This window comes from Melanerpes formicivorus, unplaced genomic scaffold, assembly GCF_026170545.1.
Source record: "Melanerpes formicivorus ecotype bairdi unplaced genomic scaffold, bMelFor1.0.p_v2 SCAF_55, whole genome shotgun sequence".
Classification (NCBI taxonomy): Eukaryota; Metazoa; Chordata; class Aves; order Piciformes; family Picidae; genus Melanerpes; species Melanerpes formicivorus.
In genome coordinates, this window is record NW_027142407.1 from 1,592,766 (window position 1) to 1,619,660 (window position 26,895).

Consider the following 26,895-nt stretch of genomic DNA (forward strand, 5'->3'; position numbering starts at 1 on the left):
TCCAACTGAAATCATTCTATGATTCCAGGTCTTTGCCTCTAAGTAAACAGGTAAAAAGCTTATTTTCCCTTCAAGCTCTCTATAACTGTAATCATGATGTAGAATTCGGTCTCTGTGTTTTACACATAAAGTGACACAGTTGTAACCTGTAAATATGCTTCCTAAATATCCAGCCAGAGGGTTCTCAGAGATAGTCTGATACAAAATTCCACAATCAATACTTAACTTCCAGTCAAAGGCAAGAAAAGGGCAATTCACACAATTAGGAGCAACAATGATGCCCAGCAGCAATATCTTGCTGACCTTCTGAAGGGAAGCAAGGATGCTGAACAACTCTTTCCACTTTGCTCTGTTTAAAGCTTCTCCACTTGAAAGGGAAGTATCAGTTTTCACGGGGTGGAACAAGGTGCCTTGCAGCTGCCTACTGCTGTGCTTAGCTTTCTTGCTGAGCAGGGCTGCCTATTATCCTCTGCTGCTAATAAAATCATAAGAAAATAAAGGAATTCTGTACTCCTTAAAGTAAAAAGCCCAAACAAACAAAACAAAAACTAAAACCAACCAACCTGCAGTGCTAATAAAATTATGTCACAAGCTAAAGAAGTAAACTGGGAGTGAAATTGTTCTCACTAGCCTAGAGATCTCTGGAAGTAAAATTGTTCTTACTAGCCTAGAGATCTATGGGAGTAAAATTGTTCTTACTAGCCTAGAGATCTCTTGCCCACATCAAGAAAAAAGAGTTGTAAGTGAAAGGTTTGTTTGGAAATCTCAGGCTCACAGGGTGTCAGGGGTTGGGAGGGACCCAAAGAGATCATGGAGTCCAACCTCCCTTGCCAGAGCAGGACCATACAATCTAGCTCAGGTCACACAGGAAGACATCCAGATGGACCATGAAAGTCTCCAGAGAAGGAGACTCCAGTACCTCTCTGGGCAGCCTGTTCCAGTGCTCTGTGACCCTTACAGCAAAGAAGTTCCCCCTTGTGTTGAGGTGGAACCTCCTGTGCTGCAGCTTTACATCCATCCCTCCTTGTCCTATCCCAGGGAGCGAGTGAGCAGAGCCTCAAAAGCAAATTAATTCCACTAAGAAGAGGAGGACTCTGGCAAGGCAAATGTTAACCTCTTTTTTCACAGCACATATGTACACATTCTATGATTCTTAAAATTCACTTCAGAGAGCAGCAGTATCTCTGGAGAGTTTATTACACTTGATTATTCCACTTAAGTATTCATAAATATTTATGCACCAATTGATGTTCTCGATGTAATCTTTCAGTGGCTGCTACAAATATGTCACTAAAAAAGAACAGTGAGGGAATCTGCAATTAGCAATTAGTGATTCAAACAGATCATGTGAAAAGCTGGGGGGGGGGGGTGTGGGGTGTGGAAATTCTCCCTTCCATAAAATAAGCTGCTGCATTAAACATATGGATTAGTTTAGTTTCCAAACGTGAATCACCACCAGAGAGCTAAGCCTGCTCTCTAAAGACCGAGTTATGAAACCACCAGAATGTATGAAGGGATAAATGTTCACCTGAATTAGCTTACAAAAGCTTTGTTTACCCAAGTAATATGCAAATTCTCCTTCACTGCTTCAGTCTTTCTTTTCTTTCCCCCCATTATTTCTTTGCTTGTTTCCCATTCTTGCTTTTCTTTCTCCCCCATTCTTTCTTTTATTCCCCCATTCTTTCTTTTCTTTCCCCCCATTCTTTCTTTTCTTTCCCCCCATTCTTTCTTTTCTTTTTCCCCATTCTTCCTTTTCTTGTTTCCCATTCTTTCTTTTTTTCTCCCATTCTTTCTTTTCCTTTTTCCCATTCTTTCTTTTCTTTCCTCCCCATTCTCTTTTCATTTCCACCCCATTCTTTCTTTTCTTTTTTTCCCCCATTCTTTCTTTCCTTTTCTTTTTTTTTTCCCCCATATTTTCCTTCCTTTCCCCATTCTTTCTTTTCCTTTCCCCCATTCTTTCTTTTCCTTTTCCCATTCTTTATTTTTTCCTCCCCATTCTTTCTTTTCTTTTCCCCATTCTTTCTTTTCATTTTTCCCCATTCTTTCTTTTCTCTTTTTCCCATTCTTTCTTTATGTTCCCATTCTTTCTTCCCCCCCCATTCTTTCTTCCCCCCCTATTCTTTCTTTTCTTTCCCCCATTCTTTCTTTATTTTTCCCCCCATTCTTTCTTTTTGTTTTTCCCCATTCTCTCTTTACTTCCCCCCGCCCCCCATTTTTCTTTTCTTTTTTCCCAATCTTTTTTCAGCTACATTTACACTTCTCTTCGCCAGCATGACACTGTGATGGGTTGAAACCACCACAGACACTAACAGCCTTCCATAATATCCTTAGCAATCATACTGCTAATCTAAAGCCTAACAAATCAGTCCTTTAAGACCAGAAAGGTAAAGGACTATAGTCCAAGCCCTCAAGCAAAGCTGTGAGGAACAGTGATCACAAAGCCTAAAGGCAGGATTCCTGGGTAATGCTCTCTTCCCAGTCAGGCAAAGGTTATGCAAGCTGGCAGCAAGTGAGAATGTGTGGGACTGGCAGTTAGTTGAGACTAACAGCCTCTGTAGTATCCTTAGCAATCACTTTTGTCTTCTTGGAGTATATTACAGGATGGGATGTCATCAAGAGGGACCTGGACAAGCTGGGAGCTGGGCCCAGGTGAACTTCATGAGGTTCAACAAGAGCAAGTGCAGGGTTCTGCATCTGGGTCAGAACAAACTTTGCTATCAATACAGACTGGGGGAGGAGGTGATAGAAAGCAGCCCTGTGGAAAAGGACTTGGGGGTGCTGATGAATGAGAAGCTGGACATGAGCAAACAGTGTGTGCTGCTGTTTTCTTTCTGGGCTGCAGCAAAAGAAGTGTGGCCAGCAGATCCAGAGAGGTGATTCTGACACTTTGCTCTGCTCTGGTGAGACCTCACCTCGAGCATTGCATCCAGCTCTGGAGCCCTCAATATAGGAAGGACAGGACCTGATGGAGCGGGTCCAGAGGAGGGCCATTAAAATGATCAAGGGGTTGGAGCACCTCTGCTATGAAGACAGGCTGAGGGAGCTGGGGGTGTTTAGCCTGGAGAAGAGGATGATCAGGGGAGACCTTATTGCCCTCTACAACTAGCTGAAGGGAGGTTGTAGCCAGGTGGGGATTGGTCTCTTCTCCCAGGCAACCAGCATCAGAACAAGAGGACACAGTCGCAAGCTGTGCCAGGGGAAGTTTAGGCTGGAGGTGAGGAGAAAGTTCTTCCCAGAAAGAGTAATTTGCCATTGGAATGTGCTGCTCAGGGAGGTGGTGGAGTCCCTGTCCTTGGAGGTGTTCAAAAAAGGCTTGGATGTGGCACTTGGAGCCATGGTTTAGTTGTCAGGAGGTGTTGGTTATTAGGTAATAGTGTGGACTTGATCTTTGAGGTCTTTTCCAACCTGGCTGATCCTATGATTCTATGTTACCATATGTTGTCTGGAAGGGAAAGGATGTGTAGCCATATTTTGAAACTGATTGCTCTAAGTGGCCAGCCTGATTTAGTGTGGGGTGTCCCTGTCCATGGCAGGGGGGTTGGAACTAGATGATCCTCATGGTCCCTTCCAACCCTGACTGATTCTATGAAGTATATGACTGGATTTTTTTTCCTCCCCACCCCCAAATAAACAAACACACAAACACAAAACCCCCACAGTATTTAAAGTTCCTTTCAGTTCTATGGCAGCTTTGAGTTAATGTCAGATTTAACTGCAAAACACAGTGCTCACCTATCTCCTGAACCACAGAATCACAGAACTGTTTTGGTTGGAAAAGACCTCTGAAATCATAGAGTCCAACCATCAGCCTAACACTGCCATGGACATTAAACCATGTTCCAAAGTGCCATGCCCACAGGTTTCTTGAATACCTCCTGGGATGTGGACTCCACCACCTCCCTGGGCAGACTGTTCCAATGCCTGACCAACCTTTCAGTTGAGAAATGTTATAAAGCTAATTTCTATTATCTTTCCCTAAAATGTTAAAGAACATTTTCCCAATGTCCAATCTAAGCCTTCCCTGGCACAATTTCAGGCCAATTTCCTCTTGTCTTATCTCCTGACTCCAGGGGAAAGAGATGGACCTCCTTTTGGGGAGTTGTAGAGAGCCATGAAGTTTCCCCACAGCCTCCTCTCCTCCAGGCTGAGCAAGATTTCTATGTGGAATTTCTTCCTGTCTTTAGTTAGACTCCACAAAACTGACCTGTGTGACAGCTCTTTGCTCTTTGCTGTCACATCCTGACATACACAAAAGAACCACTTATTTCATGGTTGATATTGTTACCCCTGAGAGCTGCCCATGACCTCTTTTAAATTGGAAGCTCAGCCATGAGAAGGCTGCCAAGAGGAAAAAAAACTCTCTCTGTGACTTAGTGTAGTGAAGTTCATCACCCTGCACATGCACTTACTTTACACACTTAATGTCCCAATAGTGATTTGCCCTTGGCTAAATCCTAACCAAGAGGACCTGTCTTGTTATTATAGTGTCACACAAATAAACAGATCCACTTCAGTGCAGGCTTTAGACACAGGCAAAAGATGCAGTAATTGATTTGAGCAAGCTTGGCTGCCAGACACTGCAAAATAGGAGGTGCAAAAATGCTAATGCCAAAGCTCTGGGAGTAAGAAGGAAAAAAAAGGCTGTGCTGCTACTGCTGTGGCTCTTGCTCCTCAGGGAGCTGCTGTGTGTCAGCCACTGTCCACGGAGAGGCTTGATGCCCTGGCAGCTCTCTCTGTGGGCTTACTATTCTCACCTACAGCAGTTGGCTGTCACCAGCCCCACACCACTCACTCTGTGACTTTCAGAGTCAAGGAATTCAAAAGAAGCAGACGAAAGGACAAACATACTCTGAACATTTTGGATTTCATTTTGTTCTGTTTTCTGCCAAAACCCACCCAGATATCACCACTAAAGGTGGTTTCTGGAGACTTTAGGTGAAGCCTGCCTTTGTCTAATAGGGCTGTCTTTTGTTCAGGCAATTGCACTCTTAGAATCATATAATTGTTAGGGTTGGAAGGGACCTCAAGGATCATCCAGTTCCAACCCCCCTGCCATGGGCAGGGACACCTCACACTAGAGCAGGTTGCTCAGAGGCACATCCAGCCTGGCCTTGACAACCTCAGGGGATGAGGCTTCTTGCTGAGCTTGGTCTTCAAACCAGAGATGAGTAGATTTAGATTGGATGTAGGGAACAAGTTCTTTACCATGAGGGTAGTGGACCAATGCAACAGGTTGCCCAGGGAGATGGTTGGGACCCCATCCCTGAAGATATTCAAAGTGGGGCTTGACAGGGCTCTGGACATCCTGATCTAGTTGAGGATGCCCCTGCTGACTGCAGAGGGGGGTGGACTAGATGACCATTATAGGTCCCTTCCAACCCAGACTGCTCTATGGTCTTTATTTAACAGAAGTCCCTGCTAATTGCAAATGACCTTGTTCCCAAGGCTACTAAATCAACTTGCCTTCCTGTCCTATGGTAAGCTAGGTGGTTATCATAGAATCACAGGATTGTTAGGGTTGCAAGGGACCTCAAGGATCATCGAGTTCCAAGAGACATGGGCAGGGACACCTCACACTAGATCAGGTTGCCCAGAGCCACATCCAGCCTGGCCTTAACACCCTCCAGGGATGAGGCTTCTACCACCTCCCTGGGCAATCTGTTCCAGTCTCTCACCACCTTCATAGTGAAAAACTTCTTGCTAACATCCAGTCTGAATATCCCACTCTCTGTTTCACAGGTGATAAGCAAAAGGGGAAGATACCTTACTTGACCTTGTTTTCTTTCCACAATGAAACCCTACTTCAATGCTCAGATTCAGAGAAACCCTTTTCCCAGCTTTTATTTTTATATATATATCTATCTTTCCTTAGACCATGAGAAATATGCAGAATTTGAAAACCTCATCTCAGGAGGAGGGTTATTACTTCTGTTAATATGTTTTTGGATTGGGTATGTTTACCCATTTGCATGATGGTTGCACCATTTCTAGCTCTCCAGCTCGCTCTGAGCTAGTGGCAATGATGCGATCACAACAACGATCGCTCGCAGTGGCAAACTCTGAGTCAGAGAGGACTATTTATATGTGCTGGCAGAGCTCTTATTTTGTGTGAACCAAAATTTGATGCCACAAGACCAGAGTGAGCTTTTTATACCTGGCTGCTGTCTCTCATTTGTATAATGTAAGATATAATCAACGCCATAGTTTATTGTGGATTTGAAGCATCAGTTTCTCATCTATGGAATTAGACGATTGAACGCAATCCCAAGCACTGATATAGGCTGAGTAGGGACTGGCTTGAAAGCAGCCCTCAAGAAATGGACTTGGGGGTGCTGGTGGAGGAGAAGCTCAACAGGAGCTCACAGTGTGCACTTGCAGCCCAGAAAGCCAGTCCCATCCTGGGCTGCATCAAGAGAATCATAGTCAGCAGGTCAAGGGAGGTGATTCTCTCCATCCACTCCACTCTGGTCAGAGCCCCCCTATAGTATTGTGTCCAGTTCTGGAGCCCCTGTTACAGGAAAGATCTGCAGGTGCTGGAATGTATCCAGAGAAGGGTCACAAGGATGATCAGATGGCTGGAGCTCCTCTCCTATGTGGACAGACTGAGGGAGTTGGGGCTGTTCTGTCTGGAGAAGAGAAGACTCCGAGAAGACCTAATTGTGGCCTTCCAGTATCTGAAGGGGGCTATAAGAAAGCTGGGGAGGGACTTTTTAGGGTGTCAGGTAGTGATAGGACTAGGGGGAATGGGAGAAAATAGAAATGGGTAGATTCAGTTGGATGTTAGGAAGAGGTTCTTCCCCATGAGGGTGGCGAGACACTGGCACAGGTTGCCCAGGGAGGTGGTGGAAGTCTCATCCCTGGAGGTTTTTAAGGCCAGGCTAGATATGGCTCTGAGCAACCTGATCTAGTGTGAGGTCTCCCTGTTCCTAGACAGGCAGGTTGGAACTGGCTGATCCTTGAGATCCCTTCCAACCCTAACAATTCTATGAAGCCAGATCCTATATGCACTTTTCAAATGTGCATGGAAGGCATAAATAGAGGACAGAACTTCAGCCAATTCACATGTTGATTGAGGGTCACTTTGGGACAGAAACTTATGGCATTCCCCTTCTGAGATTTACACTTCCATTCCAGTTTTTGGTATTCACATTAACCAATTTCTGCAAACTCTTCTGTCATAACTGCAAGCATAAAATGACACTGCCTAGGAGACAGTCAGTGAGCGAGGCTGTAAGTGATTTAACATCAGATACAGTGCTGTTCAGCAGACAGATGACAAGCCAGTGAATTTTAAGAAATACCCAAGAACATGCACCATAAACTAGAAGGAAAATTCCAAGCATGCCTCACATTCTCTTGTCAAAAAAAAAGAAAAAAAAAAAAGAAGGGTGGAAAAGAAGTAAAATAAAGTAGGGGGGGAAAAAGAAGGGGGAAAAAAAGAAGAAGGGAAATAAAGAATGGTTAAAAAAAAAAAAAAGAAGAAGGGAAAAAAAGAAGGGGGAACAAAGAAGGGAAAAAAAGAAGGGGGAACAAAGAAGGGGAAAAAAGAAGGGAAAAAAAGAAGGGAAAAGAAGGGAAAAAATAAGCAAAAAAATGGGAAAAAAGAAGGGAAAAAAGGGGGAAAAAAGGAGGGGGAAAGAAAGAAGGGGAAAAAAGAAGAAGGAAAAAAGAAGGGGAAAAAGAAGGGGGGGAATGAAGGGAAACAAAAAGAAGGGGAAAAAGAAGGGGGAAAAAAAGAAGGGGAAAAAAGAAGGGGAAAAAATGAAGGGGGAAAAATAGAAGGGAAAATAAGAAGGGGAAAAAAAGAAGGGAAAACAAAGAAGGGAAACAGAAAGAAGGGGGAAAAAAGAAGGGGGGGGAAAAAAGAAGGGAAAACAAAGAAGGGAAACAAAGAGAAGGGGGGAAAAAGAAGGGGGGAAAAAAAAGAAGGGGGAACAAAGAAGGGGGGAAAAAAAAGAAGGGACCAAAAAATTGAAGGGAAAATAAAGAAGGGGAAAAAAAGAAGGGGGGGGGGGGGGGGGGGGGGGGAGGTGGAAAGGAGAAGGGGAAAAAAGAAGGGAAAACAAAGAAGGGAAACAAAAAAAAAGGGGGGAAAAAGAAGGGGGGGGAAAATAAGGGAAAACAAAGAAGGGAAACAAAAAGAAGGGGGAAAAAAAAAGAAGGGAAAAAAAAAAGGGAAAAAAAAAGAAAGGTCAAAAAATAGAAGGGAAAACAAAGAAGGAAAACAAAAAGAAGGGCAAAAAAAGGAAGGGGGAAAAAAGGAGAAGGGAAAAAGAGAAGGGGAAAAAAGGAAGGGGAAAAAAAGAAGGAAAAATAAAAAAAGGGAAAAAAGGGGAAAAAAAAAAGGGGGGGAGAAAATAGGAGGAAAAATGAAGAAGGGGTTAAAAGAGGGGGAAAAAAGGTCAAAAGAAAAGAAATAAACTCATTACTTATCCAAGAAAGCTTTCTTAACAGACTGAACATAAAATTGACCCAACTCAAAAATAGTAGCCATGCAACCAATGTAAATTAAAGTAAGTTTATAGCTGAGAGATGGCATTTAAGTATGAAGCTTGAATGAGTCGTGGACTCCTTCCTTCCAAAACGTGAAGAAAGAATGAAAATTAAGGGCTCCACCTAGATGCTTTGGGGGTTTTTGGTGGGTTTGTTTGTTGTTTCTTTCTTTTAAACACGGTCATATAAGGACAGTGGATGTCCCCAGTTTATCAGTCTAGGTAAAATACATGTAAACATTTTTTCACCCAGCATTATGTAGCCACAGAGAAGAGGAGAGGCAAGCTGCTTTTACTTTATACTTTTACTAGATCCAGAGAAGGGCAACAAGGCTGAGGAGAGGTCTCAAGCACAAGCCCTGTGAGGAGAGGCTGAGGGAGCTGGGGTTGTTTAGCCTGGAGAAGAGGAGGCTCAGAGGAGACCTTCTTGCTGTCTGCAACTACCTGAAGGGAGGTTGTAGCCAGCTGGGGGTTGGTCTCTTCTCCCAGGCAACCAGCACCAGAACAAGAGGACACAGTCTCAAGCTGCGCCAGGGGAGGTTTAGGCTGGATGTTAGGAGAAAGTTCTTCCCGGAAAGAGTAATTGGTCATTGGGATGTGCTGCCCAGGGAGGTGGTAGAGTCACCATCCCTGAAGGTGTTAAAAAAATGATTGGATGTGGCACTTGGAGCCATGGTTTAGTTAGTCATGAGGTGTTAGGTATTAGGTAATAGGTTGGACTTGATGACATTTGAGGTCTTTTCCAACCTTATTCAGTCTATGATGCTATGATTCTAGACCAGCATCCAGAAAGACACTATCTAAGAGTGCAAAATTATTCAGAATAATCAATGTAACTATGTATTTTTCCTGTCCTGTTAACATGCTCAGGAAGGATTAAACCAGGAGAAGAACACTGTCAGCATAATGCACAGAACAATAAAAGCCAGATTGACAAACTGATTTCCTGAGTCTCTTTACCTGCTTCCATGCCAAAATATCCCCAGACTTGATTTATGAGAGAATCCCACTGCTCCTCTGAGGTGCTGCTTTAGTGAGGTCTGATAAGAAGTCCTATCTATTTCCCTCTTCATTCCCCTAAGATAAACCTGCCTTTCATCAGCTATTATGAATCTGTGGCTGAAGCAAGTGCTGAAGCTGCTGCTAAAAAACACAGATTAACACGGGGGTGATTTTTTAAAATTACACCGCTGATGTTGCCCACTTGGAAGGTGCACTTAAGTGTATCAGCAGTGCTTGAGATAACATCCAAGTGCTTTTTGATTAAGTCTTTTATAATTGCTCATTTTCACCAAGGGTGTGTCTGTGTGAAGGGCACCTCAAGTATCAAAGGGAGGAGGCTAATGGAAGCCTTTTCACTTTTTTGGGTTTTGGGTTTCTTACTACTGTTTTGGGTTTCTTACTACTGATGTGGCATTTTGATTAGGTTGATGAGAAGTGAGGAAAAAGGTGTGGATGCTCCATGTGACTCCTACCCACGCCAAGACCCTCTGAATTTTAATTTGTAATCCAAACTGTATCTCGTCTGTACTATGCAACTCATCAGGGATGATGGATGGATGTCAGCTACACAGCCTGGAAGCTTGTTGGCCTAGATGGGAGCATTGCCATACATCATTGTGGCAGTTTTGGGCTGATAACTAGGAAATTTTCCACAGATCATGAGCAGAAAGTGGTAGAATGCAAATAAATTTACATTGGATGTAAAAGGAAAACAATGATAAAGACTTTGGGAGAGGTGATACTCCTCCTCTACTCCATTCTGTTGAGACCCCAGCTGGAGTACTGCATCCAGTTCTGGAGCCTCTGTCACAAAAAAGATCTGAAGCATGTCTAGAGAAGGACCATGAGGATGAGCAGAGGGCTGGAGCTCCTCTGCTATGGAGACAGACAGAGGAAGTTGGAGCTGCTCAGTGTGGAGAAGAGAAGTCTCTGAGGAGACCTAATTGTGGCTTTGCAGTATCTGAAGGGGGCTACAAGAAAGAAGGGGAGGGACTTTCTAGGGTCTCAGGGAGTGATAGGACTGGGGGGAATGGAACAAAACTGCAAATGGATAGATTCAGATTGGCTGTTAGGAAGAAATAGTTCCCCATGAGGGTGGTGAGAGACTGGCACAGGTTGCTCAGGGAGGTGGTGGAAGCCTCATCCCTGGAGGTTTTTAAGGCCAGGCTGGATGTGGCTGTGAGCAACCTGCTCTAGTGTGAGGTGTCCCTACTCCTGGCAGGGGGGTTGGAACTGGATGATCCTTGAGCTCCCTTCCAACTCTAAACATTTCTGTGATCCTATGAAAGAATCCCTTTGGTCTGATATCTAACATAAAGATAGTTGTAGAAACTAATTTTCTCTCTTTCTTGGTTTCTTCACTCTGGCTAATACTAGCTGCTGGCTTTTGCTTGGGAGGTTGTAGCCAGGTGGGGGTTGGTCTCTTCTCCCAGGCAACCAGCAACAGAACAAGAGGACACAGTCTCAAGCTGTGCCAGGGGAAATTTAGGCTGGAGGTGAGGAGAAAGTTCTTCCCAGAAACAGTAATTGGCCACTGGAATGTTCTGACCAGGGAGGTGGTGGAGTCCCTGTCTCTGGAGGTGTTCAAAAAGGGATTGGATGTGGCACTTGAAGCCATGGTTTAGTTAGTCGTGAATTGTTTGGTGACAGGTTGGACTTGATGACCTCTGAGGTCTCTTCCAACCTTACTGATTCTATGATTCTATGACACAAAGTGCAGCTTCTTGTTGCAGCTCCCATTTGTTGGAAGACATTGAAAAGAGTTTATCAGATTCCATCCTTTAGAGATATATATACACTTTATAAATGATATATACTTTAGAAAAGGTAATATTTTGGAGTGGTGCTGGTGGAATTTCAACCAACCACAAGAAACAGCCAATGACAACCTGCTTGGAATTTTTTGTTTGGCTTCAGATGAGGGAGAGAGAGGAAGAAAGAATGACTCCCAAAGAAAGATATCTTGCTTTGACTTATAGGGACATGAAACTATTCTTTTGGCAGATATGTAGCTCAGGATTGTTAATTTTAATGCCTCCTCTCCTAGATCTTCCTGAATGATAATAGATTATTTTGAAAGAATGATTTGCTTTAGACAAGGAAAACAAATAGCATATGCCATGATGATTTGCATGTTGTCTACCTGTCTGAATGCCTGTGCTTGATATTTATTTAAAGATACTTCCCAAGAATCCAGAGGGTACTGAAAGTTTCACTCAGAGAGCAACATTTAAAAGCATCTTCTCATGAAATATCTACCTCCTCAGGAAGCTCTGAATGCAAATGGCACTGCTGCTTTTTTTGTGGGGGGAATAAATTGTCTCCACGCTTTTGACTTCCAAGTGAAATCCTCTCCTTTCTAGAGGATATGCTTTTGGAAAGTTGTTGTGGGTTGTTTTTTTTCCCCCCACTAAATATATTCAAAGTCATCTGTGCAGGTACCCATGGAAAGAGCCCCAGAGTATGATTCAATTGCTTAGTGCATAATGTTGATGCATGGAATACTTGGCACTCACTCGAGGCAAGTGTTTTCGTCTAGCACCACTTCATTCAAAGAGTGTCCAAGCTCCCTACAGAGAGGTAATGTTTCCATATGAAGATGTCTTTGGTCTCCAGCAGATCTCCATTTCAGTGTGGAGCTGTAGCCATGCAGGCCATTTCATTGCTAAGTCTGCATGAGCGGTTTGTGTCTCTGATTGTGCAGTATACACATTGAGGGTAATAGTCTGAATCTGACACAAGCTTCACGTATACCAGCTCCCTCCTGTTAGTCTTTCCTGAGTGCTGAAAGAAGGTATAATAGGGTATTCAGTAAAGAACTGAGTAAAAAACATACTGGATTACATTATTTCCTAGTTATATGTAGTTGAAATGTACATGGAGATGACTTTGGTGAAAGCTGATATTTAAATAGAAATATTCCTATTTTGAATTCTGTTATCATATTTTAGAATAGAATAGAATAGAATAGAATAGAATAGAATAGAATAGAATAGAATAGAATAGAATAGAATAGAATAGAATTAACCAGGTTGGAAAAGACCTTTGAGATCATCGAGTCCAACCTATCACCCAACACCATCTCATCAACTCAACCATGGCACCAAGTGCCTCATCCAGGCTCTTCTTAAACACCTCCATTGGTTGGGACTCCACCACCTCCCTGGGCAGCACATTCCCATGGCCAATCTCTTTCTGGGAAGAATTTCTTCCTAATATCCAGCCTAAACCTCCCCTAGCACAGCATGAGACTGTGTCCTCTTGTTCTAGTGCTGTTTGCCTGGGAGAAGAGACCAACCCTCACCTGTCCACAACCTCCCTTCAGGGAGTTGTAGCCAGCAATGAGGTCACCCCTGAGCCTCCTCCTCTCCAGGCTAAGCAACCCCAGCTCCCTCAGCCTCTCCTCACAGGGCTGTGCTCCAGACCCCTCACCAGCTTTGTTGCCCATCTCTGGACACCTTCCAGCAACTCAACATCTTTCCTAAACTGAGTGGCCCAGAACTGGACACAGGATTCAAGGTGTGGCCTAACCAGTGATGAGTACAGGGGGAGAATGACCTCCCTGCTGCTGCTGGCCACACTATTCTTGATCCAGGCCAGGATGCCATTGGCCTTCTTGGCCACCTGGGCACACTGCTGGCTCATGTTCAGCCTACTATCAACCAGTCTTTGCTCAGGGTTGGGGTGAAAAGGTGAAATAAGTTATTAATTTCTTAATTTTACCATTTCATAAAGGAGTTTTTGTTTTTCCCTGAACACAGTGAAGTGTCATTCATTATGCAAAGCACTCAAAGTGCTTTCTCTCTTTGGTTTGTGGAAGTGGAAACAGTTGTATGCTATTTAAGTATTTATCTGGCTCCTGGGGCCCTACCAACAGATGAGCCACAGAATCACAGAATGTTAGCAGCTGGAAGGGATCTCAACAGCTCATCCTGCCAGAGCAGGGTCACCTAGAGCAGATCACCCAGGAACACATCCGGGTGGGGTGTGAATATCTCCATAGAGGGAAACTCCACAACCCCGCTGGGCAGCCTGTTCCAGTGTTCCATCATCCTGCTGCTCCAGTGTCCCATCACCCTGCTGCTCCAGTGTCCCATCACCCTGCTGCTCCAGTGGTCCATCATCCTGCTGCTCCACTGTTCCATCATCCTGCTGCTCCAGTGTCCCATCATCCTGCTACTCCAGTGTCCCATCACCCTGCTGCTCCAGTGTTCCATCACCCTGCTGCTCCAGTGGTCCATCATCCTGCTGCTCCAGTGTCCCATCACCCTGCTGCTCCAGTGGTCCATCATCCTGCTGCTCCAGTGTTCCATCACCCTGCCAGAGAAATTTTGTTTCCTCATGTTTCCATCCAGAGAATTTTTTTTTCCTCATGTTTCCATGGAACTTCCTATGCCTCAACTTCCACCCATAAGTCATGTGGTAAATTTTCACCCAAACCCAGTATAGGAGAAAAAATCCCAACCAAACAACAACAACAACTAAAACAAATGGGAAATTTAATTGTTTCAGATTTTTCAGATAAAAAAATGTTAAAAAATAATTGACTCTTGTTCTGTAAATAATCATAGTAAGAAATGAAGGTTTCTCAGCCAAATTCTTTCTTGTAGTGGTTTTTTCCTCCCCCCAAAGTCATGTACAAGTGACAGAAAGACTAACAATTCTCTGGTTCTATGACCCCATCACTGAAGGCCTTCTAAACAGTCCTTCAGGCCATCCTGTATATCCCCTTCAGATGCTGAAATGTAGCTCTAAGGTCTCCCTGGAGCCTTCTCTTCTCCAGGAGACCACAAAGATGGTCAGAGGGCTGGAGAACATCCCCCATGGAGATGGGCTAAGAGAGGTGAGGCTGCTCAGCCTGGAGAAGGTTCTGGGGAGATTTTATAGCAGCCCTCCAGTACCTAAAGTTGGTGTACTAGAGAGCCAAGGAGGGCCTTTTTACAAGGGGTTTTGGTGCTAGGATGAGAGGAAGTGGATTGAAGCTTGAGGAGGGCAGATTTAGACTAGAGCTTGTAAAGAAATTCTTTATGGTGAAGGTGTTGAGACACTGGAACAGGCTGCCCAGGGAGCTGGTGGATGTCCTCCCCCTAGAGGTGGTCAAAGTCAGGCCTCGAGCAACGTGGTCTAGTGGAAGGTGTCCCTGCCCATGGCAGAGGGGTTGGAACTAGATGATCTTTAAGGTCCTTGCCAGCCCAAACCATTCTAAGAATCGATGAATTGTATATCTAATTGTAAAGATATATTGCACTGACGCAGTATAACTTTACATTGCATGTGACTGCTCCAAGATTTGATAGCTGGCATAGAATAGAATAGAATAGAATAGAATAGAATAGAATAGAATAGAATAGAATAGAATAGAATAGAATAGACCAGACCAGGTTGGAAGAGACCTCAGAGATCATCGTGTCCAACCTATCATCCAACACCACCTAATCAACTAAACCATGCAACCAAGCACCCTATCAAGTCTCCTCCTGAACACCTCCAGTGATGGCGACTCCACCACCTCCTCAGGCAGTCCATTCCAATGGACAATCACTCTCTCTGTGTAAAACTTCCTCCTAACCTCCAGCCTAAACCCCCCTGGTACAGCCTGAGACTGTGTCCTCTTGTTCTGGTACTGACTGCCTGGGAGAAGAGACCAACCTCTGCCTGTCTACAACCTCCCTTAAGGTAGTTGTAGAGAGCAATAAGGTCACCCCTGAGTCTCCTCTTCTCCATGCTAAGCAACCCCAGCTCCCTCAGCCTCTCCTCATAGGGCTTAAACACTGGGTTTTTTTCCAGTTGGTGGGCTGCAGTGACAAATATTTTCCAGTCAAATCAACAAGCACCTATTAGCTAAGCAAAATGGGACAGGCATTGTCCTCAGAAAATCCTGCAGGGGGTTGTTAGTTACTCTTCAAACACAGAAGCAAATACAAGAAGAAGGTTGGCCCTTGTTTTGGCAAGGTTGTGGCTGGTTTGCAGCACATTTGCAGACCACAGTTTCTGAGGCACTGTGCTCTGCTGTCCCTAAAGTCCCTTCAGCTTGACATTTGCCTTCCTTTTGCCCTCCAGCACAATTCTACTGACATCCAGGATGGAGCAGAATCCGATGCCAGAGGTGGACAGAGGTTTCTCTTGGCTCTTCAGCATGTTCCAGAAAAATCTGGTGCCAGCAGTGTCAAGGGCAGATTTCAGCTTTATTTATATATTTATATATTTTTATAACTAGTTGCTATGACGTGCACAGACTGGACAACAAAATTGCACACAGCTGAGGCATAAGAAATGAAGACTTTTCTAAATTGAAATTTCTCAGGGGATATCCTTAAAGGCTTTAATTTTTATTCTTGGGTTGGTTTTGTTCTTTTCTTTTGTTTTTTTTTGTTTGGGGTTGTTTTTTTTTTTATCTGATTGAAAGTGAGTAAACAATTTGGTTCAAATTAATGCCTTCTTTTCATGGCTCATGGGATTGTAGAATGGTCTGGGGTGGAAGGGATCTCCAAAGGTTGTCTAGTCCACCCCCCTCTGCAGTCAGCGGGGACATCCCCAACCAGGTCAGGTTACCCAGAGCCCTTGAATATCTTCAGGGATGGGGACTCAATGGAATGGAATGGAATGGAATGGAATGGAATGGAATGGAATGGAATGGAATAGAATAGAATAGAATAGAATAGAATAGAATAGAATAGAATAGAATAGAATAGAATTAATCAGGTTGGAAAAGACCTATGAGATCATCGAGTCCAACCTATCACCCAACACAATCTGATCAACTAAACCAAGGCACCAAGCGCCTCATTTAGTCTACTCTTAAACACCTCCAGTGATGGTAACTCCTCTGAGCCTCTTTTTCTCCAGGCTAAGCAACCCCAGCTCCCTCAGCCTCTCCTCACAGGGCTGTGCTCCAGACCTCTCCCCAGCTTTGTTGCCCTTCTCTGGACACCTTCCAGCAACTCAACATCTTTCCTAACCTGAGGAGCCCAGAACTGGACACAGGACTCAAAGTGTGGCCTAACCAGTGCTGAGTACAGGGCAGAATGACCTCCCTACTCCTGTTGGCCGCACTGTTCCTGATGCAGGCCAGGATGCCATTGGCCTTCTTGGCCACCTGGGCACACTGCAGGCTCATGTTCAGCCTACTGTCAACCAGTACCCCCAGGTCGTTTTCTGCCTGTTATCTGGAAGGGTAACATGCCTTCCTGTGGCATTGCACAACCCTTTCTGAAGCAGCACATTCTATGACAAACAAGAGCTTCTCTGCCAGCAGTGCAGTGCACATCCCTTTGAGTATGTTTTTTTTTATGAGTGAAGTCCTTTTATCTTCACATCATGACTTTCTCAGTCTGCTCCATATAAATACACATGTTTCCACAAAAGGATTTCTAATGCTACATACATCCTAGCCAAGTGGCAGGGCAGAACTCGATTTCCTGCAGTCATTTCAACTGTAAAGAAAATGAAATGAAATAGGACTCAGTTCTGGAGAAAGAAGCAAGATTTTGCAGCAAAACAATATCAGGCATTCTCTTGGCATTGTCAAACTTAGCAGCATTTCTAGAGTGCCCATCTCAAGGGCACACATCTGAATTTTAAAGTGCATTTGAATATGTACAGATGTGCAGAAACACTAAACTGCACATTCCCAGAATGAAAGGGAATAGATCCCTCACAAACTGCATCCTTGTGAGACTCTGTTTTTCACTTCTAAAAGTCACAGAATAGCAGCTCTCATGGTTTACCGAAATCACAGAAATTCAGGGGCTGCAAGGGGCCTTGAAAGCTCATCCAGTCCAACCCTCCCTGCTCTGTGTGATCCCTGCCAGAGCAGGATCATACAGAGCAGATCACACAGGAATGTAGCCAGGTGACTTTTGAATATGTCCAGAGAGGAAGACTCCACAACCCCCCTGGGCAGCCTGTTCCAGGGCTCTGCCACCCTGTCAGTGAAAAAGGTTTTCATCACATTTACAGGAAACATCCTCAGTTTAGGAAAGATGTTGAGTTGCTGGAACATGTCCAGAGAAGGGCAACAAAGCTGGGGAGGGTTTGGAACACAGCCCTGTGAAGAGAGGCTGAGGGAGCTGGGGTTGCTTAGCCTGTAGAAGAGGAGGCTCAGGGCAGACCTCATTGCTCTCTACAACTACCTGAAAGGCGGTTGTAGCCAGGAAGGGGTCGGTCTCTTCTCTCTAGCTACCAGCACCAGAACAAGAGGACACAGACTCAAGCTGTGTCAAGGGAGGTTTAGGCTGAAGGTGAGGAAGAAGTTCTTCATAGAAAGAGAGATTGGCCATTGGAATGTGCTGCCCAGGGAGGTGGTGGAATCACCATCACTGGAGATGTTTAAGAAGAGACTGGATGAGGCACGTGGTGCCATGGTCTAGTTGATTAGATGGTGTTGGGTGATAGGTTGGACTTGATGATCTCTGAGGTCTTTTCCCGCCTTATTGATTCTGTGATTCTATATGCTGTTCATTCTGCCACAGTGATCATGACAGTATCCCCAAGAGAAGTACTCCCCTTGGCCCCAGTGAAGCCATCCACCTCCTTCTGGGCACAGTGAGTCAAAAACCAAAACTAACTGATCTCTGTCTCCTTGCTCTGGCTGTGACAAGAGCAGGATGCTTGAGAAGATTGCTTCCAGGCCATTCAGGAAAGCAAGGGAAAGCTAAGTGGTCTCCACTGCCCAGTTTTGAAGCAATTCAAAGAAAACAGGTAGCCCCTGGGCACTCCTGAACCATGGAGGAGATCTTCTCCTCTTCACTAGAGGGTAGACATTGAAATACTGATCATTCCCCACACTGAACACGGTTGCTACGACAACCTAGTGAATATCCTCACATCCTTCATGCTTCATTTTGGCACTCTGGCCAGGGATGAAATTCACTGTTGTGAAGTTTGCTCAGCGTGAGACTCATGTTTCCAAACAGAAGTGAAGTGCCCAGACTTTTAACAATCAGCCTTTAAAATATCAGGCATACTGCAGCTATCAGTCTGGAGTGCTTCTTTCTCTTAAACACAAGGCATCCTCGTGCGCACGCCCTCAGCTTGAGAATTCAGGACACATTCCTTCTAAAGCGACTTAGTATTTCTGTGAGATGATGAATGAGTGGAAGCAACCCATCTCGACAGAGAAAGATATCATCTTAATAATCTGATAGTTTATGTTCTTTGTTATAATTACTTTTGCCTCAGATTAATGAGTTCCATTTACAGTAGCAAGCTAGCAAATGAAAACCCTTCAGCACGAGTACGAAGCCGAATGGAAAGATGAGATCGGCTGCTTTGCAAGGCAGAAACTGAAGTATTGAAGAGTCACTATTTATCCCCCCCCCCAAAAAAAAAAGAAGAGATTTTTCTTTTTTCATGATATTTTCTTCCTAGGGTAAAGATTATTAAAAAGAAATCTCTTGCCCTCAGAAGATATTAAACTCATTTACATTCCTGAAAACAATTAACCAAAGGCACAGAGCTGAACAACGAAGCTTTCGGTTTTCTTCTCAAACTGCTCCCTTTGTTCCCACTTTTTTTTCCTGTGTTGTGTTTTGTCCTTCCTCTCACTCTCTGTTCCATCTGAATTCCAATCTTGAAAAGAAAGCACAAAAATAAAATAACAATAAAATCCCACAGCATTTCTAAGCCAAACCTCTGTTTCTGTGTGAATCCTTAGATGTTAAGAAATGCATGGCCTCATCTCCTGAGGAATGCACCTCGCTCTCAAACAGGGTCCCCTTGCAAGAGCTGCTCTGCAGCCTCAAGTGGCTGAGTGCTGCTTAATGAAGCCATTACACTAACAAGTGAAATGGAATGGATCCACAAGCCCAGAGAGGAGCAGTACCAAAGAGCAGGGCTCTGGGTCACGATGCTGAAAGCAAAAAGGCAACGGGAGTATGGAATGCCCCAGGTGTAAGTGGCCAAGAAAGTCAGACATCTTCAGACTGACAGGCAGTAAGTAACTCTGTAGCAATCAGAGCCTGGGGCAGACAGGATTCCAGTGGAGAGGAACCAGATAGCACCCTTGCTGTGATTCAGCAGGCTCCAAAATGGAGTAGCAAATGATAGAGAGAAATGGTCCTACTGCAGAAAATAGCTTAAGTCATTTTTACATCTTCATGTGTTGCATTGGGTTGGAAGGCACCATCAAAGGTCATCTTGACCAACACCCTTGGAGTCAACAGGGGCACCTCCTACTAGATCAGGCTGCCCAGGGCCACTTTGAGTCTGATTTTGAATGTCTCCAGGGCCAGGGCCTCAACCACACCCCTGGACAACTTGTTCCAGTATTTTACCACTCTCATTGTAAAGAACTTCCTCCTGATGTGTAATTTCAATCTGCCCTGCTCCAGTATCAAACCACTGCCAAAACACATTAGTTTCTCAAGACTCAAGGAACAGTGGCCAGGCTAGCCAAAACATGGTTTATCTGTAAAATCTAGGTACTGAAATATCCTTCCAGACAGCAGCATCTGACTTGAGCTTTAGTGGACAATATCTAAATGGTATCTGGAACCCTGATTGATATGCTACTCTAGAGGCCAGCCCCCTAAAAGCTCCCCAAAACCCAACAGGACCCCTCCTCGCCACCTCCTAAAGAGTCAAAACCATTTGGGGGAAAGACTATAGAAATTAGCTTTATAATATTTCTTTACTGGGAGTTTGGTCAGGCTTTGGAACAGGCTGCCCAGGGAGGTGGTGGAGTCACTGGTCCTGGAGGTGTTAAAAAAAAGTGTGGGACATGGTTTAATGGCCATGCTAGTGTTAGGTTGCTGGTTGGACTTGATGATCATAGAGGTCTTTCCAACTGAAGCAATTCTGTGACTGTATGAATATGAGGCAGAGTGTCAAAGACCAAAGGACAAACTTATATGTATGTACATGTCAAAAACTCTATAGAAACCATGCTGGAGTGGAATTTTACTGATGCTGGGGTGGAATTTCACTGATTCAACTGATATAAAAGCTGTCAGGCTGTAAAAAATCCAAACCAAAGAACATACACAAGGCAAATAATGGCAGAGAACAATGTGGAGTTGCCCTGTGGACACTAGAAAACTGAATTTTCCTAGAGATGTGTGCTCTCAGACCTACAGTGTAGTACGTACTCTGATCCAAATAGCTGAATGTGAAGAAGGAAACAGAATATTCACTATGGCAAGGTGAGAAAAGGAGCGTGTGATCCTGCATCCCAGACAGCGCACACAGGTGAAAGAGAGCTCTCCAGCATCCAGGACAGCTTCTGTGTTCAATCCCCAGCTGCTCAGTATGCAATGATCCTGGGAGCTGTAACCAGCATTACAAGCAACAAGCCTGTCTCTGCTTCTCTGATATTTGCACTGCTGAAAGCTGTGATGTATAGGAAGTAAAACAAGGGATGTGCACTCTTCATCTCTCCCTCCTCTTTAATGCATCTCAGCTTGCCTTCTGGGAGTGTCTCCATTATTTCTGGGATACTGCAAACATTGTTTCTGTCAGCCTTGCTCTCCCTCCTTTTTTTTTTTTTTTTGCTTTTCTCTTTTTGTTTTTTATTTTTTTCTTTTTTTTTTGGCTGTGAAGTACAGGTACCAAGAGGGGAAGATTTCATTTCAGCATGCTGATGCTTTCTCTCCCTGTGCAATTTGAAGAGACCTTCCTACTTTGTTCGCATACCTGATTTTTCTGAATCATCTTTTCCATCCAGGGGGAAAAAAAAGGAAAGGGGAGGGAGAAAGGTGGGGAAAAAAAAAGGGGGGGAGAAAGGGGGAAAAGGGGGAATAAATAGGGAAGGGGGGAGAATAAAAAAGAGGAAAAGGGGGAAAATGGGGGGAAAGGGAAAAAGGGGGAATAAAAAGGGGAAATAAGGGATAAAATGGGAAAAAGGGGGGAAAAGGGGGAAAGGGGGAAAAAGAGGGGGATAAAGAGGGAGAAGGGGGAAAAAGAGGGGGAACAAGGAGGAAAAAGGGAGAGAAAAGGGGGAGAAAGGAGAAAAAGGGAAAAAAAGAGGGGGAAAAGGAGGGGGAAGGAGGACAAAAGAGAGAAGGGGAAAAAAGGAGAGGAAATGGGAAATAAGAGGAAAAATGCAGAAAAAGGGGGGGGAAAGGGGAAAAAGGGGGGATAAAATGGGGGAAAGGGGAAACAAGAGGGGGAACAAGGGGGAGAAAGGAGAAAAATGGAAAAAAAAGAGGGGGGAAAGGAGGGGGAAGGATGAAAAACAGAAAGAGAGAAGGGGAAAAAAGGAGGGGAAATGGGAAATAAGAGGAAAAAGGCAGAAAAATGGGGGGAAGGGATAAAAGGGGGCAAAAGGCATAAATAAGGGGAAAAATAAGGGGGGAAGAGGGGAATGGGGGAAGGGAGGAAAAGGGGGAGAAAAGGAGATAAAAAGGGGAAAAAGAAAGAAGGGAGCAAAACAGGGAAAAATAAAAATGGAAAAAGGGGGGGGGGGGGAAGGAAAAAGAAAAAAGGGGGGAAAAAGGGGGAAAAAGAAGGGAAAACCCCCCCAAAGCAAACTCCAGATTTTTATAATCAGATGCTTAACTCACTGTTGCCATTTCTGCATAGACATTTTACAACATTTTATGCAAGCTGACATCTGACACTTGCTTCTTTACAGCAGAAAATGCTGCCAGATTTATGCAGCACAGTAAAGTGCTATTTCACTGGCATTTAAAGGAGAAGATCTAGCATATGGAAACCTGTGAAAAGAGTAATTAAATGGATTGGCTTTGTGTGGCAAATGTTTGCTAGCAGGGGGGCTACGGTGGTGGCTTCTGCAAGAAGCTGCTAGAAGCTTCCCCTATGGCTGGTACAGACATCACCAGCCAGCTCCAAGGCAGACCCACTCGTGGCCAAGGCTGAGCCAATCAGCAATGGTGGCAATGCCTCTGGGATAACATATTTAAGAAGGCAGGGAGTGGGTGGGAAAGACACAACTGCAGCTAGAGGGAGGTTTGACAATATGTGAAACAACTCTGCAGACAGCAAGGTCAGTGAAGAAGGTGGGAGAAGAGGTGCTCGAGGTGGCAGAGTAAAGACTACTCACCAGCCCATGGTGATGATCCTGGTAGAATACAATGGAACGGAACGGAACGGAACAGAACAGAACGGAACGGAACAGAATAGAATAGAATAGAATAGAATAGAATAGAATAGAATAGAATAGAATAGAATAGAATAGAATAGAATAGAATAGAATAGAATAGAATAGAATAGAATAGACCAGGTCATAAAAGTTCAAGATCATCAAGTCCAATCTATCACCCAACACCATCTAATCAACTCAACCATGGCACCAAGTGCCTCATCCAGTCTTATTTTAAACACTTCTAGTGATGGTGACTCCACCACCTCCCTGGGCAGCACATTCCAATGGCTAATCTCTCTTTCTGGGAAGAATTTCTACTTACCATCCAGCCTAAAACTCTCCTGGTGCAGCTTGAGGCTGTGTCCTTTGTTATGGTGCTGGTTGTCTGGGAGAAGAGACCAACCCCTACCAGACTACAACCTTCCTTCACGTAAGGCAGGCTGCACCCCTACAGCCCACAGAGGTTGATGGTGTAGCAGATATCCATCTGCACCCCATGGAGGATACTGTGCTGGAGCAGGTGGATTCTTAAAGGAGGATGTGACCCCATGGAAAGCCTGTGTTGGAGCAGGCTTCTGGTAGCACCTGTGGAAGGACCCATGCTGGAGCAGTATGTTCCTGAAGGACTGCACAGAATGGACTACACACTGGTGTAGTTCATGAAGAACCATGGCCCATGGGAAGGACTCTTCCAACCTTGGTGATACTGTGATACTGTGACTCACATTGGAGGAATTCATGGAGGACTGTCTCCCATGGGAAGGGCTCTGTGCTAGATTAGGTAAACAGTGTGAGAAGACCTCCTCCTGAGGAGGAAAGGACTCTGTAAAAACCATATGATGAACTGATCACAACTCCCACTCCTCACACCCCTGTGCTGCTTCAGGAGGGGAAGGAGAGAAGTGGGGTGTAATGTTAAAGCCTGGGAAAAGTGAGAGGTGGGAGGAAAGTGGTTTAAGATTTGGTTTTATTTCTCATTATCCTACTCTGATTTGATTGTTAATAAGTTAAACTAATTCCCCCAAGTTGAGTCTGTTTTTCTTGCAACGTTAATCAATGAGTGGTCTCCCCCTCTTCTTACCTCAACCCAAGAGCTTTGGGTTCTATTTTCTCTCTGCTTCGCAGCTGAGAAGTGGAAGTGACAGAGTGGCTTTGGGGCTTTGGTGGACATCCAGCCAGGGTCAACTCACCACATTAGCCATGCATAATTTAAAAATCCTAGCAGCCCACAGGGGATTTGGAGTGGGGGTTGGGTGAGTCATGGTCATACTCCAACAAAGTGGTCAAAGAGCAGACTATCAGTCCTGTTCTTTAAAGTTCTCCAATGAAAATTTCAGCAGCAGCAATATAAGAAGTGTGACTACATAGAAGTCTCCTTTTATTTATTTATTTTCTTTAATAAGCTGTTCTTCAAGGGATATCTTTTCTTCCAGCTTGCTTGCAAGGGAGAGGAGGGAAAGCATTGAAGTCAAGAGACTGTAGTTGTTTAGGTTATGAGTTCCGTTAGGGTTTTGTCATACTTACTTTGGTAGGACTGCCTGTGGTTTATCACTTGAGCCTTCTTAGGACTACTAAATGTATTTGTCAAGGGCATTGTAGCTTAGGATGGGCTCCTTTTTTATGTAGTTTTTATTAACCCACTGTTACCAACTCGCAGAGTTTTGCAAGTCCCACTCTGTCTCAACGTTACCTTAAATCCTGGGCTGTCGGCTCTGTGTGACTTCATGAGACCCTCAGGATTCATTTTACAAGCAGCAGGAGTTTTGGTCCTGGTAGGACACAGAGAAAAGCACGTTCTCTCTCTCTTGAAAAATAAAAATAGCCCCCCACATTCTATTAATTTCCAGATCATGTTCTGCTAAAGGAAACTCATATGTTATGGCCGTCAGAATTTGACTAAATTTCTAGTCAAAAAAATGCACTTAAACTCTGTATCTATGCAAGTATCAGCTATTGCATTTTTTTGGTAGGAACATATATTTCTGCTGTTGGCATTCAGTTAACAAGACTGATCAAAAGCAAAGAAGTTTGCATAATAGATGAGTGAGACAGAGTCGCTGCCACAGGAACTCACTGAGGCGAATGCCGTCACTACCTCCTAAAAGAAGAGTGGATAACTAATAGCACTGCTAAGAATCCATGCCTGTGCAAGCTAAGATGATAATAAGGTAATCAGATTTCATGCTTGAGGGTGTCAGCTAACCGCCTGCAGAGGTTTGGCACTGCACAATTGGCTGAGTGCATCTTGTTTACTTTTATGCTTGCTCTGAGACATCAGTTATTCACTGCCACTGTCAACCGCTTACCGGACAAGATGAACTAAATGGTTTGTTCCAGCATGATGAACTCTGTGTCCTGTAATAAATGTTGCCATAAATATAGCAAGCCATCCATTTTAAGACATCAATAAAATGTACATAGTGGGTATGAGTATTGCTGCCCTCTACTGACTCAGAACCATAGGCCAGTGAAGTGACACAACTTTGTGTTTTCAACTCCACAGGAATCATAGAATCATAGAATTGTCAGGGTTGGAAGGGACCTCAAGGATCATTCAGTTCCAACCCCCTTGCCCTGGGCAGGGACACCTCACACTAGATCAGGTTGCTCACAGCCACATCCAGCCTGGCCTAAAAAACCTCCAGGGATGAGGCTTCCACCACCTCCCTGGGCAACCTGTGCCAGTCTCTCACCACCCTCATGGTCAAGAACTTCTTCCTAACAACCAATCTGAATCTACTAATTTCTATTTTTTTTCCATTCCCCCTAGTCCTATCACTCCCTGACACCCTAAAAAGACCCTCCCCAGCTTTCTTGTAGGTCCCCTTAAGATACTAGAAGACTGAAGATGTTACCTTCCCCATACAGGTGCTGCATGTAGGCTACTGAGCTTTCTTGTAGGCCCCCTTAAGATACTGGAAGACTAAAGATGTTACCTTCCCCACACAGGTGCTGCCTGTAGGCTACTGAGCTTTCTTGTAGGCCCCCTTAAGATACTGGAAGACTAAAGATGTTACCTTCCCCACACAGGTGCTGCCTGTAGGCTACTGAGCTTTAGTATACATCAAGAGAAGAGAAAGGAAAAGCTTTTTGATTCCAAAGAAGAGAAGGTAAAGAAAAGTCACACAAGATGATCCCATGTTTTAGGTAAATAGATGGAAAGACTCCTTTGTGACCATCTCATCACCTAGCCTTAAAAACTGGTGGGAAAACTTCTGCTTTCTTGTCAACCATTTCCTTTAACTGACAGAGAAATTAGACCCTGGGTGAGTGGCTGTCGAGGGTTGGAAGGGAAAGGTCTCCTCCCCCCGGAAAAGTGAAAGGAAAAAAAAAACAACTCAAAGCTGAATTAGCAAAGCAGTGGGTGCTGTATATTTACAAAGCAATTTATGGAAACACAGGGAAATATATACAGAATTTACAGTATTTACAATATATATACAGAAATATACAACTAAATAGCACAGAAATGAGAGTTCCCCCCTCTGCTGAGGGGGTTCCCCACCTCTGCTCCCCGTTCTCTCCCCCTCTCCCCAGAGAGGGTTAGAAAGAGAGAAAAGAGAAAAAAAATTAAAAGCAGTTATGTGTTAATTGGAAAGCAGTTTATACAGGCCTTGCAGTTTATCAATTTCAAGGTCAGGCTTGGCCGAAAGCCCAGGAGCTGCAAGCTGCGAGCCACCAAAGGAGGGGGGAAGACAGACTGACCAGAAAAGTGCAGGAATGCCCAGGATACTCTGTTGCACTCCCAGTTCATAAGGTGCTTCCTCCCAATATACCAATGAAATTAGTTTAGATCCGTCTTTTGTTTACAAACATCCAACTACAATATTCCCTTTCTTAAGGGGACAGCCTCAAACGGTCACAGTGGCACAGAAGGAACCAAGATGTTCCCTGCTCTTTGAAGCAGTCATATATCCAAAGCTGAAAACAGTCCTGAGGAAGATTAAGGTGAAGGGGAAGTTAGAACTAATGAAAGGCTTGAGAATGGATATTATAAAATGAAATTTCCATAATTTAAATAAATAACTAAATACATGCATACATGGAAAAAGGCTGCATTCAATAACTTTCATGCCAGACAGGAAAATGCAAGCTACAAAGAAATCTCTGTAAATGACGGATGAAGAAAACCAGAAAATGCAAGTGATTACTCAGTCTGCAGGTTTCTAGGGTATCCTGATATAATGCTGTTCTCGTCATACCCAGGAAATGATCTGCAGGAGCAACATATTTCCCTTCCTGTTCTTGCACTTGTTGTAGTTCATGTCTGTTTGAGACATACAATATACACTTAGAGCCCATGAGAGTAAACAAAAATCCCCTAAAAGACCCAAAACACCAACCCATCACTGATAGTGC